This window comes from Cryptomeria japonica, chromosome 9 (assembly GCF_030272615.1).
Source record: "Cryptomeria japonica chromosome 9, Sugi_1.0, whole genome shotgun sequence".
Classification (NCBI taxonomy): Eukaryota; Viridiplantae; Streptophyta; class Pinopsida; order Cupressales; family Cupressaceae; genus Cryptomeria; species Cryptomeria japonica.
The window spans coordinates 4,953,939-4,975,000 of NC_081413.1; positions in this window are offsets into that span (position 1 = coordinate 4,953,939).

Here is a 21,062-nt window from a genome sequence, read left to right on the forward strand (position 1 = left end):
GTGTCATTATTGATAACTTCCTCAAGGAGCCTTCAAATTCTAGTGTTATTGTTGATAAAAGAGGCATTCCAACTACCTCAAGATGTCGGTGCCATTGCAAAGAGTAAAATTTATTTGGTTGCAATCAAATGCAACTCACACCACTCGAGCATTTTAACATCTGCGTGTCCATTTTGTCCTGCTAATTGAAGTGCAATTGCTAGTTGATTTTGGTTGATTTTATCCCATGCAAATGAAGAAGTATTACACTGCAACTCTTACCAACAATACTTTTCCTGCAACAAAAATGCTTTTGATTTTTTGCCAAAAAGAAATGGTTAATATTGTTGTTGGTGTGGGCATTTAATTTATCATTATTTTTTTAGGGCATTTGTTATTGTATTTGGTGGAAAGGCGCCAACATTCTCACTTGTAGATATTTTGTAGATTTTACCATCGCAAAATCTATCTGAACATTGCAACAATTATTGCTATATGTAAGCGGAAAACGCTGCCAACAGGTTCAATGGTATAATCTTATGCATGGCATAGTCCATCTTATCTATATTGAATTATATGGTTGGATAGAATTGGGCTTTACATTGGCCAATTGCATTTGTTGGAGTGTTTCAAAAGCCTTTTCAACAATCCATTTTTGGTGCACTAGGAAAAGAAGCAATCAACATCAACCAAAAATATGTTTTTAGTTTTCTTGTTTCATTTGGTTTGTCTCAGTTTGTTTTGTATCTCTCCACCCAGCTTCGTAGTTAGCATCTCTAAAGGAGTGATCACGTTACCAATAAAAGTTGCGCTGGTGACGACAGACACAACATTTCAAGTTCTAGACTGTTAATTGGGATACAACATGCTCTTAGGTCGATCTTGGATACATGCAATGCAAGCAGTGTCATCTACCTTTCACCAGTGTGTTAAATTTCCCTACAATGGCATTGAAATCACCACACAAGGGGATCCAAATCCATTGCAACATTGCAACAACCTGAGGGCAAGTACTAATAACTAGGTTCCAATAAATCAGGGAAATCCACTCACCTTGCAACTTAAGTCTTTGTCGATATCAAAAACATCAACGCCTTCCACATCTGAACCTAATATGAAACTTCACATCAATGACAAGGGATGCAGGGAGTATTCTTATTCAGAGGCCTTATGCATTGGGCATCTACTGTTGGTGTAATTAATTATTCATGTCGGATATTATTACACCTTACTTAAGTTTACTTAGAATAATGCATTTCATAGTAGTTTGGGTATGAGACACTTGGGTGTTTGTGCCACATTGGGGTAGTGTGTGTAGGAGAATTTTCACCTTTTATGGTGTGATCTTGTTACTACTCTATCATATCCACTTATTGTGGAGTGATAATTTCACCTTTGGTGGGAATTCCACCTTTGATGGGTGATCCACCTCATGTGGAATATGTTATTGTTTCTCCTACCTACCACACCTATTTCCTATCTACCATTGTTTCTTATTGAGCCACATGTCATGATTGTGTGCTCACATATCCATATAGCCTTACCTATATATATAGGCTCATCTACATTGTATGTAACAATTATTGAACAATTGATCATTTATCTATTGATGAGAATACAATTTATTCTTGTCTTATATTTTGTCTCTCTATTTTGTACTTTTCATTGAGCTCTTGATCTTGGCAAAATCTCACATGGTATTAGAGTCTAAGCGTCATTGATTTGTCTTTGGGAGAGATTTTGAAGAACGTCAAGAGGCGGATCTAAAAAGTGGCATCTTATAGAGGCATCCTAGACTAGATCTGAGATCGCCATGGTGTCCGGGTGATCGTTTCCATAAATTTTGACTACAAATATGCCTATATTTCGAGTAAAATTGTTTTTGTAACAAAATTTTTTTGGTCGGAGGATCATTTGATCCCCTCCCAAATAACAACTTGCAGAAATTATTTTATATTATTCATTTATTTTCTACAAAATTTTCTCAGATATATAATTTAATGTTCTACCAAAAATTACATTGTATTTGGCGCACATTCTTGTTGGATCTGAAAATTACTATCTGTCAGATTTCATCTTGACCTACAGGGTTTCCTTCATTGGGTTCCATTTACAGTTTATTTGGAGGCTCGGTTTGTGCAGGCATTTAATATTTCTTGTAGAGCTTGTCTTTGGATCGGTGGTTTATTTAACCTATGCAAAGCAAAATACCATCAATCTGTGCCTTTGTTGGTGCTCATTCATTACCGACAGCTCTTGATCCAATTTTGTTTCTCTATCGAGTATACTTTGTTGTGTGGACGACCCCTATCCTCCAATGGTCCAAATCTTTTTTGCAGATCTGGATATGTGATTTGGCTTGAGATTATCGTTGGCTGCCTGCGATCAGCAATTCACATCCTTTTTTGGCGGCTTGTAGAGTCCTTGGCCCTTGTGGGGAGAGGTTTTCATATTTGAAGATCAATTTCTTGAGAGACGGATAGTGCCCTCATACTTATTTTTCCTTCGTTGACGGGATCCAGACATATTCGCATTCCATTTTGAAGGCCTCACATACATTATTTTACAGGTTTATAATTTATTTGTCTACGTACCATTTGTTAGCAGCCTTCTTTTTGGAGTGTGGGGTGGGCGAGGCCCCACGTGGCCCCCACATTCTTTTTTAATTTAGTTTTTTTTTAGTTTTTTTTTGAAAAAGAAACTTTTGGAAGATAAAAAGATTTGTTTTATTACCACAAGGAATATGCTAGAAGTTATGGAATATTCTTGGTTTATGTATTGCTGATGGCATCATGTGCAATGGAGTTTTTCAGCGCCCTCTCCATTTACATTTTTCAGTTTGATAGGCGAACTTCAAATGGTGATATCTTGGGCATATGACATCATTTTTCAGGGCATTTTTGTTATTTGAGGTATAATTTCACGCTCTTCGTAGTGGTGCAAGTGGTTTTCCATTTTGATGTACAGATTTTTCAGAAAATGCAGATCTTCATCACTGTAGTTGAGTAATCCCTATTTTGCAACTTCCGAGACTCCGTTTAGACTCATACAGACTCCTTTTCAGGTGTCGTTTTTTTTTAAAGTGTATAATTTTTTGTCTAATTTCATAATCTTCTATTAGTTTGCAGTGATTTTGAGTAGAAATTGTACCTTTAGTATATGGTCTTTTTTGGCCAATTTGGCACTTATATTGCATAGATCTATCTTGTTGGTCTTTTGCATTATAGTTCTCATCCTATTGGGGTAGTTGTAAAAAAAAATCAGAAGTCAACCTTTCCATTGTTTGCAAGTGGCCTATTGTACACGCACTACATATAAAGTGTCAAAATCATCATTTTTTGGGGGGGTACTTTGATTGAGTAATTTGGAGGGGGGGGGGGGGTGTCTCTTGTGATTTTGTTCTCTTGTGTTCTTTCCATTTTTCTGCTATGGGTTCTCCTAAGTTTCCTCTCTTAAATCCTCATAATTATGCTACTTAGAAAATTGATGCATGGAGTAAACTTATGGAAAAAGGAGTAACTCATTACATTGATGGAACTATTATTGCTCCCGTTGCTCCTATTGCTCAGTTGGATTGGCTCACTAAGAATATCATGACAATTGGTACCTTAAGAAAGTATGTATCAAAGGATCTCATTTTTTATATTGAGAAATGTACTCTAATCAAGGATGCTAGGAAAAAGTTTCAAGACTTGTATGGTCAAGTCGATGAGATTAGGGGATATCAAATCGATAGTGATCTCACCATGTTAGATCCCAAGAACTTTGATACTATACAAGATTATGTCACTAAGGCAAAAGAGTTGAGGGCACAACTCAAGGACTGTGGCATTGATAAGAAGGATACTCAATTGATCTTCAATTTGATGCGCAAGCTTCCATAAGAATATGCAACATTTGTTTCTAGTTTCCAAACCCATAGGATGACAATGGGTTCAAGCTACACAATGCCTACATTTGATGCTTTCGGCAAAATGTTGATAATGGAACAAACGAAGTTGATAAGCATGGGCATTCTTAAGACTTCTAAGTCTCAAGCATTAGTGGCAAATCAAGGGAACAAAGGAAATCAAAGAAAGGACAACTCAAACAAGAAGAAATGGCAATCAAAGCCTAAGGACAAAGCACCACCTTCTCCACAAAAAGGAGATTCGTCCTCTTCCAAGAGGGACAATTCACCAAAGAGGGAGAGACCTACTTGTGCCTATTGTAAAAACTTTGGTCATGAGGAGCGTCGTTGCCATTCTAAGAAGATTGATGAGTTCACACACATCCTCAAAAAGCATAACATTGATTTGCCTAATGCCTACAAGAAGGAGGATTCATCACCTTCCACTACCTCACAATCAAAGGGGAAAGGGCAAGCATTCATGGCTTCAACAAGTGGGAAAACTCACTCTTTTGGGACAAGAAAAGGAAAATCTCTTTGTGCTACTACAAGTCATGATTCGGGGAGATGGCTTCTAGATTTAGGGGCTTCTCATCATATGGCATCTTCGCAGTCTATGTTTTCTACATTTGAGCCTTGCACCATGTCGCAGATTTTGATGGGCAATCATACATACATGGATGTGATTGGGAAAGGATCTATTACCATTGGGGATAACTCCTTCAATGATGTGTTGTGTGTACCCCACTTGACAAACAATCTTCTTTCCATCTATCAAATCACACATGGGGCAACTAAGAGAATTATGGAGTTCACACCCGAGTCAGTTTTCATTAGAGACTTGGAGACTAGAGCTATCATTGTGACTGGGGTGGTGGATCATGCATCGCAAATATATTCCTTTTCAAATTTTGTTGATGAGGATGATTTCACATATGATGATTCTACACATGATGATCACAATTCTTGTGATGATTCAGATTTTGAGGAGAACTTTGGGTACTTGAACTTGGGGACTCTCACAGTGACCCCATTCTTGCACCTTGTGTTTCATCTCCTCCTATTGATATCACATCACCTATTGCACCTGATGATGCGGATAGTGCGATAGTTTTGCCTTCTTATGATTCAGTGCAGCAGGATATATCTTGTCTTCCAGCTTCAATTTCATGGGATGAGTACTTGACAGACATTGCAGGTTTGTTTGTGGAATCCTACATTGTAGATTTGGGAGACATCATTTATGGTATTCATCTTCTCTTTGATGAAAGATGATCATTCTTCGATTGTTGTGAGGGAACACTCTGACCCTCTTGTTCATTCTCCACATGATCAATATTTCGAGGTTAACATGATTGTGGATTCTTGTGTACAACAATTGGAGGTCTCTTTATGCTTAGAGGAGACATGTGAGTCTTTGGGACTTGTTCTACATTCATCTCCACTAGATCTTAGAGTGCCTTTTTCAGCAATGTGGAGCAGTTTACCACCTTTGGAGGGGGTATCTTTCAGCATCGACATGGGGACACTTGAGCAATTTTTAGAGACTTCATTCATCATGAGTTTTTTTCCTACATCTTCCCTTCATGATTGGGGAGACTTAATGGATACACCTTTGGTTTTGTTTCTTCCTAAGGGGAGGAATGTTGTTCGATGCTCTTGGAGCAGTTTCTTCATTCATTCTTGAGCTTCTATCATTGGTGCAGATTATACATTTAGGGGGGGGCTACCTAGCTTCTCTTTTTCTCTCATATGGGGGGGACTTTTTCCTCACGTGGGGTTTTGTTCCTCACATACTTCTATGAGAGTTCTCTTGTATAGTTTTTATCTCTCTTTTGGGGGAGGGTTATTTCCAATTGGGTTTTTCTCTCTTTCCTCGCTTTGTGAGAGATTTCATTGCATTGGTTTGTTTTTCATTTGCATTTGTACATGGGTACCTAACATGGCCTCATAGCTAGGACCCATCTTGCTTTGCTTAGTTGCATCATAGACTTAAGTGCATTCCCCTAAATTGCACTTAAGGGGAGTGTTGGTGTAATTAATTATTCATGTTGGATATTATTACACCTTACTTAAGGTTACTTAGGATAATGCATTTCATAGTAGTTTGGGTATGAGACACTTGGGTGTTTGTGCCACATTGGGATAGTGTGTGTAGGAGAATTTCCACCTTTTATGGTGTGATCTTGTTACTACTCTATCACATCCACTTATTGTGGAGTGATAATTCCACCTTCGGTGGGTGATCCACCTCATGTGGAATATTTTATTGTGTCTCCTACCTACCACACCTACTTCCTACCTACCCTTGTTTCTTATTGAGCCACATGTAATGATTGTGTGCTCACATATCCATATAGCCTTGCCTATATATGCAGGATCATCTACATTGTATGTAACAACTATTGAACAATTGATCATTTATCTATTGATGAGAATACACTTTATTCTTGTCCTATATTTTGTCTCTCTATTTTGTACTTTTCAACGAGAACTTGATCTTGGAAAAATCTCACATCTACCCATGTCCCTGAAATCTTTTGGGAGACCACTACTGAATCATATCAACCGATGCAAAGGCAAAGCAATAGTTCAATGCACACCATCCTCATCCTTCATCAAATCGGGAGAATTAAATGAAGAATTATTGAAGGAAGATATATGCAAATGGCTATATAAGGATGAAGAAAATAGTCCCTCAATTTAGATCCCCTTAAATCAATGTGGGAAAGGATTCACAATGATACAAAGACATGGCTATGATGGCACTATTGGCTTGGGTGCACAACACCAAGGAGTCATAAAACCCATACTTCCAACAAAGAATCCAATAAATCAAGGCCTAGGATATGGGAAGATAGAACAAGGATCCATAACTAGAGATAATATACCAGTGATACTGAACATGTCACCAACTACCTTACCTTCGTCTGAAAAAGTCAGTATATAACTCCCGAGTAAGAAAAAACTAACCAAAGTAATTTATCATTGGTGGTGTATAGGACCCCTTCTCACTTGCTACTTTTAGAAGAAATGAGTGTAACCCCTGCATAAGAAGTTAGTTCCAGGAATGGGAATTTTACCATTAGTACTTTAATACCCATTATAAAGAAATTGGTACAACCTCACGGATAGAACAAGGGTCCATAAGTCAAAGTAGTATATCATTGGTAGTGAACATTGTTGAGATCCCATTGCCTCCTATTGAAGAAGTTAGTGAATCCATCAAAGAAGGATCTAATATCGAGACCTATATTGAGAATGAGATAGATTTTCATGACTATGAGTGGCAATTCTTCCATAGTAGTAGTACCTATGTAGTAGACAGGTCTTATGATCACCAACCCCCTATTGACGATGGTATTGTCTATGAAGACAAAGAGATTGACCCAAAATCATCGAGACATTACTTTGACACTTGTGCATGTACCCTAACAACGACCTCCTATTCCAATAATGATAACAACCTTCACCTAATGTTTCCCTACCTTATAGACAGGGCACAACAAGACATGCCACATTTAGACTAGTTCAAAAATAATGAAGTAATAGTTGCATTTCTCAACGTTCGTGAAGGACTACCATATGGGGATCACAAGGTTAGTTTTTCAATAGATATTGACAGAGCGACATATTTTGGGGAAGCAAGCTCTTCCTCTAGTAAGGGAGATGGAGAAGAAGATGAAAACAAAAATGAAAATAAAAGATCTAGAAGTGGGAACTAAAGGAGACTATTTGACCATGGAAAGGAGAAAACAAATGATGAATCCGAGGTGTTATCAGATGGAAAGTTTAACAGCTTACCTATTGATCAAGAGAGATCCTCACTGCTGATAGAAAAATCATAAGAGGTAAACATTGCAGATGGTGAGAACATGAGGAAAATCCACCTTGCAAAGTCACTATAGCCTGAAGAAAAGGAAAGGTTCATTAAGTTTTTCAAAGAAAGGTAGATAAACTTTGCCTAGTCATATGCAAACATGCCTGGCCTAGATCCAGAAATGGTTTTGCAACATTTTCCACTACTTATGGGAGCTAAACCTTATAACAAGAAACTGAGAAAAATACACCCTCATATAGCCCTCCTAGTCAAGGTAGAGCTACAGTTTTTATTGGATGTGGATTTCATCATACCCATAGATTATGTCAAATGGATCTCAAACCTTGTACCTATGACCAAGCCAAATGGAGGCATATGCATCTATACAGATTTCAAAGACCTAAATAGAGTGTGCCCCAAGGATGACTTTCCCCTTCCAAATATCAACATGATGGCAAACCTCACAACCAAACATGAGATGCTATCTTTAATGGATGGCTTTTTAGGGTATAATTAAATAAGGATAGCACTAGAGGATCAACACAAAATTGCCTTCACCTGTCCTTGGGGGACTTATTGCTAGAATGTGATGTCATTCAAACTAAGAAACATAGGAGCACCTTACCAGAGAGCAATGACCACGCTATTTCATGACATGATACATGAAATTGTGAGAATTTGCCAAGATCTAGAGTCCAATTGATAGCACAAATAAGAGAGAATAAAATATGAAAAGAATAAATTGTATTCCTATCAATGATGCAAAATACTGATCAACTGAATCATCAAAAGTTACATACAATATAGATGAGCCTTCTTATAAAGGCAAGGCCATATGCATATGTGAGCACACAATCATGACATGTGGCTCAATGAGAAACAAGGGTGGTGTTAGTCTGCTCTTGTTATTTTGTCTTTTCGTGTTCTTTAAATGTTTTTCCCCTTGCAATTTGTTTTCTTGAACTGAACCTCTCACTTGAACCGTTTTAAGGTTCAAAGTTCAAGTTCATGTGCAGTATGTGACATAGTGGCTTTGTTAAAAAAAGGTGTTAAAGGTCTTGGTGGTTGTAGTTCATTGAACTTGAATCGTGAACCTTTAGAGTGGTTCAAGGTTCAAGGTTCAACATGTTAAAGCAAGTCTTGCGTAAGTCATGTTTTATAATGGGTAAGCTTCATGTTCGTGTGTTTTGCACTAATACTATTTTGAACTTGAACCTTTGAACTTCTTTTCAAAGGGTTCAAGGTTCAAGGTTCAAACTTTGAGGATTGATGACTTTGGAGATAAAGTGGACAAGTGTTGGCATACAGGGAATATTCTGGATTTAAAAGATGAACATTGAGAAAATAAATTGTGATGTGAATCCATACCTGGGAATAATCATTCCAAATAATCATTTCAAGTAAAGGATGCGGAGGAGAAAAGACTTGATATTAATGAACTGTCAGAACTTGATCTTTTCGGCACGATTTGGCACGAATGAGTATGTAGTTTTCAAATCATGACAGATCGTGCAACCGATATTTTAGGCCAGTCCCTAAGATTTGTTTTATTTAAAACAAGTTACTTCCCTTTATCATTTACCCAATTTGGTAAGTAGAAGGTTAATGCAGGTGACATTTCTTGCTCCCGACTCTATGAATTCTCAGTTCTACATGAAAGTAGATTTAAATGAATTCCATGAAGGAGTGTGAAATTATGTTAGCTCCCCTTTGATGCAAAAAATTTTAGATAGTGGGTTGATAGAAGTTGTTGCATTTCCTCCCACTATGTCATGTCCAGAAGTAGTTTTGGAATGTATGAGCATATATGATCTTGTAGAGAGGTGTGTAAGAGATGCAAAGGGTAAGGTTTTTCTTGCAATTAATCGCGAGGTTGTTTCTGCCGTAATGAAAATACCAGAGAAAGAGAAATACGAGGACTGGACAATATGCAAGTCGCAAGGGCTTTTCTCTGAGAAGAAGTCATGTTATAGGAGTGTCATTGCAAGAAATTGGTTATTAAAATTTCAAAAGGGGGGTTCAAGACTGCCAAGCCCATTAACTCGAGAGAATCTGATTCAGGAAGTAAGGGACATAGACATTTTATTGTATAGAATGTGGGGAAATCAAATAGCCTTTTATTGGGAGGATTGGATGTATTTCTTTATTCAGGTCATTTTTGGTGACAAGAGAAACATAGATTGGGCAGAGTTAATTGCAGAAAGAATGCATGAGGGTTTAAGTTGTTTTGGAAATAAAAACTTCTATATGTCATCCTACCTCATATACAGTTTAGCTTGTACTCGTCAATGGGTAGGTCTGTATCATGAAACTTGGCAGAATGATATGAAGATATATGAATATCACCTACATTTGCAACAACATAGGGTTATTGAAAATTATTATAAGGTTCACAATATTTTACTGGGCAAGTTAGTATTTGAATTGAAAGGAGATGTTCATAAGAGATTGACTAAGGAAGCTATGCAGTTTATAAATATATATGGAAACTTCTATATTCAGTTCTCCATGTTCACTTATTTGAGGGTTGGTGGCTTTGAAGGAGAACCCTACAAATTATCGAGGTATGCCTTTGACAGACAAGTATTAATTGAAGTTTGCAGGCAATTGGCTCATATAGATAAGAAATATGGGGAAGAACACCAAACAGGGGTTTCCTTTCTCATTGAGCTCACATACTACACTTGTAGCAGTGTTTCAGATGCTTTGAATTCAAAATTAGAGTTCAAAAGGTTCAATTTTCAATTATATTTCCCTCGCGTTGAATTTGATACTAAAATATTTGTAATGACACACTTTACATTTAGGGAGAATTTTCGGCATGTACCTGATCTAGAAGACTTTTGGGTGGATTGTGTGGATGAGTATGAAGTCTGGAAAAGAGCTCACCTGAGACTCATAGTAAAGCAAATTCAGGATTATGGTCTGAAGATAAACACTGCAAATATTGTGGATGATGAAAATGATTTGCTTGATTCCAAATTTGTTGATGATAGGCAGTCAGGGGTAATACCAAAGATTGACTAGACAAAGGATGGAGCAGAACATATTCAAACTAGGACAATCTTGGTCATTCGAAGAACAAAGAAGTGGCTTAAAAAGTGAAGACCAAGCAGAAGTTCAAGGAAAGATTCAACCTCACCCACCAAGGTCTTGGTCTATAATTCTCTTGTCCCATCTTGTGTTGCAGGTTTACAAAAACAGGGAAAAGGAGGACAAAGAACAAAGACAGTGAAAACCAAAGAGGAGACGATTTCTGTTAGAGTCGCCCGCTCAAGAACAAGAGGCAAAAGACATTCCTTGCTTGTTGATACTATAGTAGTTGATCTTGAGATGGATACTACTTCAATTGATCCAATCAAAGAGCGACAAGGTTTAGCGGATGAGGGTAATAATCAGCAGGAACAGGAAGCCCCAAATGAAGTTACTACTATGGTAGTCACAAATGGAAAAGAAACTGGAACTGACCCAAATAGGTCTTAAGTTCCTTCAAGGCCAGTATGGTTAGAAAACATGTTAAGCAGAAAAAAGAGAAATATTGTTTTGGCCTCGATTTCAATTGAAGATATGGTGAGTAAGTGCATGGGAAAAACTCCTACGACAAAGAAGTCAAAAACCATGTCAAAGATTGATTTTGATGTAGATAGTGGAAATTGGATTGCAGAGATAGCGCATCCATTAACAAAGGAGAAAACAAAGAACCCTATAGCTCAGGACTTTACTGTTGAAAGGATTAAAATTGGAGCTGCCTCTCGAGCTACAAATGTGCTTCATCTTGAAGCTTCAACAAAGAAAATCATAACTAGGACTTGGAAAGACGAGAAGGATAAACATCAGATGAAAGAGATGTTATGAAGGATGGCAAAGTATATTGAGGCAATCAATGATCCAAATCCTCAGCCTCTATCACAACTTCCTATGTCTTTCGATCCTAAGTCCCCCACAAATCGGAAGACTTTGGAACAAATACAGAAATGCAGGTTGATCACAGAAATTGTGATGGAGTGGCTAGAAAGAATTCAGAAGTCTGGTGCAAAATACTTTGTTAATTTAAGCAGAGTATATAATGGGGCGATACAAGTCATGAAGGAACTGGAAGTCGAGATCATCAATTGGAAAAATGAAGAAGCAAAATGGGCGCCAAAAGCAACATAGATGCGAGAAGTGCAAAGTTATGGGGTAATGAAGTTTCTTGCAGAAAAACCTATGGCGGGTTTGGATGATAGCATTTTGTATGTGTCCTAGAAGAATAATTGAATGGAGAAATTCTATGATAAAACAGGCTTATGGGGACTTCACGAAACCGATAAATCAACTCGCAGAGTTAGTCACCTCCATGAGAAATGAACTCATGTACACTGGGATAAAATGCCTGAAAGATGATGGAAGAACCCTTGAGACAGTTGAGGTTATAACCGAATCATTTAAGGGCAAAATCGATTATGTGAAAGAAGCTAAGGGTTTAGTTCCAGATGAATTGAGTGTGATTGCTAAAATTGAATCACTCCTGTTTTTATGCATCTAACATCTGGATAGTCACTCCGACAAAGTTGTGCTGGTTCAGAAGGAAAAAGAAGTCTAGAAGCAACGAATGGCACACGTGGGATTACCTCATGACAAAATCATTCAGCACTTTGTCACTGCACATGCGGATTGGAAGAAATAGTCAGTTACCAAAACTGCATAGTAATATTTTCCGCTGATGATAGATCCTTTTACTTGTTGGTTGACAATTTTATTTTGATGTTGGTTTCACTGACTTTGTGGGGCGGAAGTTGTTGGTTTTCTGTGTTTCCCGTTTTAACCGTTGGCCAAGTTGTGGCTATATATTTATGTTTTTGAGACTCTAGAGAGGTTCAAAAAACTGTGATTTTTTTACAGTAGATAATATTTGTATTTTTCTTTAAAAGAATTGCTGGAAACTGGAATGATTGATCAATCAATATAAGTTATGGTGTTATCTTTAAATCTGGGTGTTTAAGGCATGGTAATATTTCCTAAGAAGTTTGCTATAAGCATGATGTCGTTTTATGCTCAGTCAATTCTATGTTTTCTTCAATTCATGGTTACCATTAGTTGTTAGTAGACCCATTACGTATTGATTTGTGTTGATCCTCCTTGCCCTGTGAGGCATGAGAGAGTATCGATCAACCTTTAGTATTGTTGAGCTTCTACTATGCTTTGAATTTATACAGTGATCATGTTTGTGAATCAGAGTCTGTGAACTCTCATTAAATAATTTTTAGAAGATTTTCTCTACTTTTAGTTTGGAGGCATTCATTTGTGTTGATGGATGAATGCTGAAGCCTTTCAATGTTTTCTGGTAAAAAGTGTTATCATTTCATTTATATAATAAATTCATTGCAAATCATACGAGGAGATTCCCTCTAATGCAGAGGTTGAATTTTAATCAATTCATCCAGCTATTGGTAGTTTGCTTCCTTTCATAAAGGGAAAACCAGAGTTATATTTTTGCTTAAGGAAGATAATTATTAAGATTTCAAAAAAGGAACAAATTTGTTTACCAACAAGTAGGTAAAAAAATATTCTACAAGAGGTGGATCACCCACCGAAGGTGGAATGTAACAACAAGATAAGACCACAAAAGGTGAAATTTCTCCTACATACATCATCCCTATGTGCACACTTCCTTAAGTGTCTCATATCCAAACTACTATGAAATGCATTATCCTAAGTCAACTTAAGTAAGGTATAATTATGAGAAATAATTTACACCAACACCCCCCCTTAAGTGCAACTTAGGGGAATGCACTTAAGCTAACAATGCAAGATGGGTCCTAACTACTAGGCCATGTTAGGTACCCATATACAAATGAAATGCAATCAAACCAATGCAATCACTCACAAATGGAGAAATAGTAAAAAACCCAATGGGAAAAAACTCCCCTCCAAAAGAGAGATAAAAGCACACAATGCTCTCAATGAAAAGAACAAAACCTCATGTGAGGAAAAATTCCCCCCATAAGAGAGAAGAAGAGAGACCAAGTAGCCCATCCTCAATGTAGAATCTCCTACAAAGATGGTCCAATGAAGTTGACCAAAATAACTCCCCATTAGGAAGAAAGAGAGCCAATGTTGCACCAATAATGTCAAAGTGTGACAAAACCAAGTACTAATGTCGATGATGATGAATCACTCACTGCAACAAAATGAAGATCAGGCATGGAGATAACTTTCTTTGAGCATCACCTGGCTACTCATAAATGGCAGAAATACTAGTACAATCAAAGTCTCACGGGAGCCATGCACAAATGTGTACAATCTAAGTCTCAATGGGAGCCATGCACCAAGTCTCACAAGGAGACAAACATATGAGTACCAATGGAAGATGTACTCGATCCAAATACTTTCTCAACTAGAGAATAAAAGTTTCACATGAATATTCCTAATCTACAGTATACAAGAGGATTGCATCAAATATATCATCAATGACAAGATACAAAGAGGTGTGGCACTATATGATAGTGTGAGTACAACATTGCTCATGCAAGAGCATACAACATGATATAGTGCAAATATGGAAACATGAAGATGATGCCACCAAAAAAATGCCCTGTAGAATACCATAAATGAAGATGCCTCCAATTGGGATAGTGCCAAAAAATATAAAGGAGCAAAATGACCCCCCCCGACTGTCGGTTGGAAGCACTACAAGACAAGTATGAAGGTGTGCAAGAAAAAAAAATTGTTTCCAATTTTGCTTATTAAAAGACAATTTTGTTTTTAAAAGATTTAAAAAACCATTAAAAACATTTATTAAAAAAAAGATACCATTTTTTTTTAATTAAAAATAGAGAAAGAATACACATATTTTTTTGGAATTTTGAATTAAAAATTTAATTAGAAATAATTAAAGAAAAAATTTTAAAAATATATTATTAAAAGGCGGAAGCTTTTTTCTTTATAATTGTTTGAAAAAGTTAAAAACTTTATTAAATAAATAACAAAGAAATTTTTAAAAAAATTTAACAAAAAAACATTTATGAGAAAATTATTTTAAAAACATACTAATAAACTTTTGATTAAGTTTTTGTTTTTTAAACAAACACACACAAGGGGGCTTGCAAGCCCACATGGCGGTATCCACAAATGCTCACCCTACAGTGGCAAGGTGTGGTACAACCTGCCACGTAGATCACCTGCGGGCCACAGGGCTCGATAGGTCCTATGTACCGCAGGGCCCTGTCGAGTACCTATGGTACCCATAGGTACAACCTGCATAAAACAATTTAAAATAAAAATAAAAATCAGCCGAAACAAAACAACTGCCCCCCTCCCTTAAAATTAATAAAATTCAATTTTTTATATATACACATTTATTTTTTATCGATAACCAGGATATTTAATATTGCTTAAAAAGGAAAGATTACAAGCATAAAGTTGTTCATCAGCATATCGCTACATCATGGGGTCTCGCCCCTACAAAACCACGAGAATCCGAGAAAGACGTCGGACCTTCATGTCCTATCTCCACAAAAACAAACCATTATTAAAAACTTCCCCACCCAAAACCCAACAACCCCAAGGGACCAACCTATCTAAACCAACCAAGGGCCTCTTCCCTTGAGAAATTAGGAATGCCCTGACTAGGGCCTGCCACATGAGTCTCCCACCCACCACCTGGCATGGTTCCCAGCCTGCCATCTCAAAGCAAACTGTGCTCCACCACCTTTTCTTGCTTTCGAGGAATTTGATGTCGGATCAGTGGCTTCCCATCAGCATCCAATGGTGCCTTCGACTTGATTGGGGTCTTCTTACCACAGATCTTTTCTCTTTCTGCTAGTCCCAACTCCTGCACAAAATTTACCACGTCCCTCCACCCCTTTCTTGCGTCCTCCATCTGGACCTCCACAGTTCGAGAAGCCGACCAAAGCACCAACGGTTGTACAACTCCCATTTCCACACCAATCCTCCGCCACGGTCCTTGTAGCATCCTCAAACCTTTGCCAATTTCTGCACACGCCACCACTTCCTCCAACTCTCCCGACCATTTAGGTCTCAGCACCAAGGACGTCACCTGCAACACCTCCATAGTCGAGCCACCCACCATCAGGGCCAACGCCACAAACAATGATGAAATGTCCAGATTTGTTCGTGGTCGGCAATCGGACACCAGAAATTCTTCCCCAACCATCAAGTGCACAACCCTCCAAAACACATCCCCATCAACCTTGAAAACATTCGACAACCGATTGCACGAAATAGAGCCATGAAATGTTGGCATCTAACCATCTGTAGATAGAGAGAAATTGGCTTCCATACTTCCCCACACTCTTGTCCAAAACTTGCACTCGCAAACAAAACCAAAACCAACCACTGTGAAGTGCCAAAAAGCCAAGAGCCAAGACCCTAAAATAGCCAGCGCCATAACAAGGAATAATCACTCCACACGTAGCACCTCAAACCAAGCATCATCAACTGAACAACCCTCCAAATGCCGCCATCATCACTCCTACGCCACCATTGCAACTTGCTACTTGATCGTAGATCACAATCCACGAGAAACATCACTTCCCACATATCCAGTGTCAAAAACAAACTATGCCAAACTCAAAAACACAACTTGGGTTCTCTTCCCACATCTTAAGCAAAATCAACCAAATTCACGAGGACAAACATTTTGTAGGTCCTCAAAGAAATTAAAGTTTCTCTCCAAAGAATCATTAGCTCCAACATTAGAAAGCTTGTCAACCTCGACATTTGCCTCCTTGAGTACATGCAACACCTTAAACTCATCAAACCCACATAGAAGGAGATTCATTCTTCTAATGTGTTTGTCAAGTTTCCAGGCCTCCATCCATCCTTTAGCATTCCCATTCAACACAATCTGGGAGTCCCCCTCCAGATGGAGTCTCTTCACTTCCAATTTCTTTGCTAGAAGAATGGCTTCTATAGTCGCTTGACACTTGACCTCATTGTTTGAACCATCCACCAACCTTTTAGCTCCAAAAGCTAGAATGCTTCCACATTCGTCATGAGCTATAACCCCTACCCCAGAGATCCTGTGATTCCCCCTAGAAGCGCCATCAAAATTGACCTTAACCCAGCCCTTATTTGGCAGAGCCCACTCCTAACGTATTTCACCCTTCGTATGAGGATTAGCCCTCAAAAGCCCATTAGCAGGCCTTTATATATATTTTTTAATTCTGAAAAAAATTATTAAAAAACACAAAAAAATAAAATTTATAGAAAATTTCAAACATGTACTTTCATGTCCGTACGACAACCAGGGAGGGGGAATTTTTCAACTTCGAGTGATGGTGGCCAAATTTGATGTATGAATAGGGAATCTTGGGGTTTTGGGGCATTTTGAGCACAATGACAATGATGGATTTGGCCAAAAATGCTCCAAAATAGCAAATCACTCCCGGGACAAGTCAACACCCTCCACCTTCAAACGACTCTAGATTTGGCCTCAGATGTCAAATTTGGATGAAACAAAAGGCGATTTTAACTTTCTCGAATCTCCTAAATCCAATGGCGACCTCAATTAACCCAACAAGTTCCAATAATAACTTGCAATAGAAAGCTCCAAAATGCAAAACCCCAAATAACATCAAATTTCTCTCAATTGGCAAACCAATGACACTCTAATGGCTCTAATACCATGTGATAATTTTCCAAGATCTAGAGTCTGATTGATAGCACAAATAAGAGAGAATAAAATATGACAATAATAAATTGTATTCCTATCGATGATGCAAAATATTGATCAATTGGATCATCAAAAGTTACATACAATGTAGATGAGCCTTCTTATAAAGGCAGGGCCATATGCATATGTGAGAACACAATCATGACATGTGGCTCAAATAGAAACAAGGGTAGGTAGGGGTAGGTAGGAGAAATAATAAAATATTTCACAAGAGGTGGATCACCTACCAAAGGTGGAATGTAATAACAAGATAATACCACAAAAGGTGGAATTTCTCCTACATACATCATCCCTATGTGCACACTTTAGACTAAGTGTTTCATATCCAAACAACTATGAAATGCATTATCCTAAGTCAACTTAAGTAAGGTGTAATTACCAGAAACAATTTACACCAATATATATCATGGAAGATTATGTAGATGGTTTGTTGGTTGAATCTAAGACCAAAGAAAGTTACCTTGCAATTCTTGCTAAAATCTTAGAGAGGCTCGAGCAATATAAAGTCATGTTGAATCCAAAAAAATGTGTGTTTAGGGTAACATGAGGCAAACTCTTAGGTTTCATAGTGTCAAACAAAGGTATTGAAGTAAATCTTACTAAGGTCAAGGCTATTCTTGAGATGTCTCTGCCTACTAATTTGAAACAATCGAGAAGTCTACAAGGCAAACTGCAATCTATCAAGAGGTTCATAGAACAACTAGCAGACAAGTGTCAACCTTTCCAACACCTTTTGAGAAAAGGGGTGACATTCAAATGGATGAAACAATGTCGAGAAGCCTTCCAAGGATTAAAGGACTACTTGCTAGCACCACCAACACAAGGAAAGCCCTAATAATTATATATTTCTGCAACCAACTCATCCCTTGGAGCAGTTTTGACACAACATGATGACTAAGGGAGGGAACGGGCTATATACTATACAAGTAGAATGTTGGTGGGCTATGAAGTGAACTACACTCTAATAGAGAGAGAATGTTTGGCCATGATTTTTGCATCCCAAAATATATGACACTATATGCTAAGTCATAAGGTGAAACTTATTGCAAGTATAGACCCACTCAAATATCTCCTAAATATAGTTGCATTGACGAGAAGGTTGAGAAAATGGGTCATTATCCTTAGCGATTTTGACATTGAATATGTGGATAGGAAAATAATCAAAGGACAGATCATAGCAGACCAACTTGCAGAGGTTCCAATTCCAGCTGATCACCCATTGTTGGCTAACTTCCCTGATGAATCAATGTTCATCGTAGCTACTTCAACAAAATGGAAATCATACTTTGATGGATCTTGCACCAATCATGAAGCAAGGACAAGAGTCATATTTGTGACACATCAAGGGGATTCAATCCTTAAATCATATAGAATCAGTTTTCCCTTTACAAACAATATGGCGAAGTATGAGGCTCTCATCACAGGACTTCAAACAATAGTACAATGGAAAATCAAGGATCTTCATTTGTATGGAGATTCACAGCTGATAATTAACCAAGTCAATGATGATTATACAACTAAATATGGTTACACGCTAATGCCATACAAGCGAATGGTAGATGACTTTAAATAATATTTTAATCAAATCATCTCTGAGCAAGTCCCCTATATCTAAAACAAAGAAACTAATGTCATGGCGATAGTAGGATCTCTTTAAGACATGTCGAGCAATGTGACACACTTTGAGTTCTTAGTAGAATGGTTGATGGTCCCGGCTTATGAATTCCCTAGTCTAACTTTGTGTGTGTGTGTGTGTGATAGTTGGCCCTAAATATTTGTGGTACAAAGACATCTATGCATATTTACATGACCAATACCTTTCTCACAATCATTGAAAGACCTTGATCCGACAAGCCTCTAGATATATCATCATCGTTGATACCTTATACAGAAAAGTCTCGATGGTACTCTTCTCTTATGTATCGAGACTAAAGAAGCACAATTGGCTTTGAGGGAAGTACATGAGGTAATCTATGGGTCTCACTCTAGCGGTCCTTCTTTGGCTAAGAAACTTATGCATACTAGATATTACTGGCCAACCATGAAAAAGGATACAAACAAGTATGTTCATAAATGTCAGCAGTGTCAAATTCATGGTAATATCATTCATTCACTTCCACAAGATCTCCAGCCCATAACATCACAATGGCCCTTTTCACAATGGGGAGTCAACCTCATAAGGAAAATCAACCCTACTTCTTCCAGTAGACACAAGTTAATCTTGGATGCTAAAAAATACTTTACTAAGTGGGTGGAGGCGATACTGCTCACTTACATAATCGGTAAGCAGATAGAAAAGTTCCTTCTTAATTATATTCATATGCTAGTATGGAATCCCACATACCATAATTATAGATAATGGTTGCCCTTTTAAGAACCATGAAGTGTGAGAGAATTGTGATCAGTTCCACAACTAATATCGTTTTGCAACTCCTTATTACCCACAAAGCAATGGTCAAGCAAAGGCAACTAATAAAAAATCCTGAAGATCCTCAAGAAGGTTGTTAATAAAGTTGGTTATGATTGGCATTTATAGCTCAACCCTGCTCTTTGGGCTTACTGAACTTGTGTTCCCACCCCTACAGGTGCCACTCCATACTCCTTGGTATTCAGATCAAAATCTATTCTCCCTATCGAGGTCAAGTTAACATCCCTTCGATTCTTGTTGCAGCATGTGATTTCGAAGGAAGACAACATAGTCACCAAATTATAAGAATTAGAGATGATTGATGAGAAGAGACAAAGTGCCCTAAATTATTTACAATCATATCAAAACCACCTAAGGATAATTTACAACAAATGGGCGAGAGTCCGATTCTTTGAAATTGGAGACCTAGTTCTAAGGAAAAATCATAGAAACCTTACAAAAAGAGAAAGACCAAGAAAGTTTGAGCTTAATTGGTTGGGGCATTATGTGATCACATAATTTTTTGGCAATTGTGCATATCAATTAGTGACAACTGAAGGAGATCCATTACCAAGTCTAGTCAACAACATGCACTTAAAGAAGTACTACATTTAGAAGTTTTATAGTTTAGTTTAGTTGCATTAGTTTTAGTTTGCTTTAAGTTTTTAGCAGTAGTCATTTTGCATAATCATAGGTGTCCTAATTAGGATTCTACATTTGTACATAAGACATTTATGTCATTTGGTCACACGCTTGGGAACATGCAATCTTATGTCTGGTCTATTTCCTATATATCTATTCATGAAACGCTTGGGGATTCGAAGTTGCTCCTCTTTAACATTATCTTGTGGTTAGATGTGCACTTGACTTGGAAGAGGATCTCTTGTTGTATCTTGTTATCAACATATTTTGATTATTATATCTTACACACTTAATAGTTTTCTTTGTCATTATGGTTATTAGTTGAAGATGTGACTAGTGAAAATCCAAAATCCTACTTCAGCACCACTGTGATTCTCCAACCCATGTGAGCTTCATTTCTTATGAGACAATTTGTGAAAAATAAATTGCAATAAAATGCAATATCCAAAAAGATAAAAAGAAAAGAATGAGCAAGGAAAGGAAAATTGAGAAAAGAAAAAGCAAAAATGGACTAAACGGGAAGATCAAAAGACTTGGCTTTGGGAGCATGTTGAGTAACTTCATTGGGGCTATGGACATCTGGCTGGCAATGGAGCAATATTCATGAGATTATAGTGATAACCTTGTCAATGCTACAAACGCTTGCTAG